This window comes from Chiloscyllium plagiosum, unplaced genomic scaffold, assembly GCF_004010195.1.
Source record: "Chiloscyllium plagiosum isolate BGI_BamShark_2017 unplaced genomic scaffold, ASM401019v2 scaf_12421, whole genome shotgun sequence".
NCBI lineage: Eukaryota > Metazoa > Chordata > Chondrichthyes > Orectolobiformes > Hemiscylliidae > Chiloscyllium > Chiloscyllium plagiosum.
In genome coordinates, this window is record NW_025212663.1 from 15,391 (window position 1) to 17,100 (window position 1,710).

Here is a 1,710-nt window from a genome sequence, read left to right on the forward strand (position 1 = left end):
ACTCCATTTGCCGCCTCTCAGCACAGCTCTGCAGCTTATCTATGTCACTCTGTAACCTGCAACATGCTTTGGCACTGCCCACAATTCCACCAACCATAGTGTCATCAGCAAATTTACTAACCCATCCTTCTACACCCTCATCCAGGTCATTTATAAAAAAGACAAACAGCAGTAGCCCAAAAACAGATCCTTGCAGTACACCAGTAGTAACTGAACTCCAGGATGAACATTTCCCATCAATCACCACCCTCTGTCTTCTTTCAGCTAGCCAATTTCTGATCCAAACCACTAAATCACCCTCAATCCTATGCCTCCATATTTCCTGCAATAGCCTACCATGGGAAACCTTATCAAACACCTTACTGAAATCCAAATTCAGCACATCAACTGCTTTACCCTCATTCACCTCTTTGGTCACCATCTCAAAGAACTCACTAAGATTTGTGAAGCATGACCTACCCTTCACGAAACTGTTGACTATCCCCAATCCCTAATCAAATCATTCCTTTACATTGCTTCCAGTTTTTCAGGTCTTGGATCCCCGATCATTCTGGTCAAACCAGTCTTGGTGTTTCCTTATTAAGTGACCAACCAAGTTGATGCAAGAATTGATAATGGTGACCTTGAGGGTGGACCAGAGGCTGTTGGAATCCTGTGACTCCGTGTTGCTGAGGGTCACTAGGTTTGTGAAGAGGAGCTGGTGGCTCTCTTTTCCGGGTCTGTGGTTGCCTCAATGTTCTTGCGGCTCTCCTTCTGGTGTTGTGACTCTGATGGGGCTGTATTTATGTTGATCCTGGCTCAGATCAGGCGATGGTGTGTCCAGCAGTTGGCGGCTCCTGTCCCATGGTTTGGGTGATTCTCACATCTTTCCGATCCCTCGCTGTGACAATCACGTAGTTAAGGAGATGCCAGTGTTTGGGCCGTGGGTGCTGCCTCATTGTCTTGTATTTTACCCTTTGGTGGAACAGTGTGGTGGTGATGAGGAAGCTGGGTTTGTAGCATTTAGTCAGGAGAAGGGTGCCGTTGGAATGTTGCTTCCGTCCTCCCTCTTTCCTGATTACCTCGTCCCACAGTTGAGGATATGATGTGGCAGTGCCAGTGTTGGACCGGAGTGGACAAAGTTAAAAACCACATGACACCAGGTTATAGTCCAACAGATTTATTTGAAAGTACAAGCTTTCGGAGCACTGCACCTTCATCAGGTAGGTAGTGCTAGAGTACAGGGAAATTTGCTTGAGCATAGGGAAAAGGCAGAGATGATATTTGGTGAACTGATGTTGCAGAGCTTTTTGTGCTCTAACCGTATGGTGATTAGGTATAGTTAATGAAGCACCATAAACATCTCTCTCATCATTAGAAAGAGTCAATTCTTTACAAATCTTGAAGGACACTACTACACATCAAGTAATGAGGCAGGCCTCTATGATCTATCACAAGTAGTAGAGGAATTGAACCAATATTCTTGGCACCATTCCACATTAAATTCCAGAAATCTGGCCTACTGAGCTAACCACCTGTAATCATTTTATGGCTTTATGTCAAAGTCCTACATAAAACAATAGGCCCTAGAAAAATCAATAATCCTTGGGAAAGGTTACAGGCCACAAGCAAAGCCTGTGGAAATTTTAGGTTCTGGGTAAAGCCATAGAGCTCAGATAAGCCAACAGACAAGTACTGGAGAGGGTTTTAAGCACTACCAATGTTGTATCC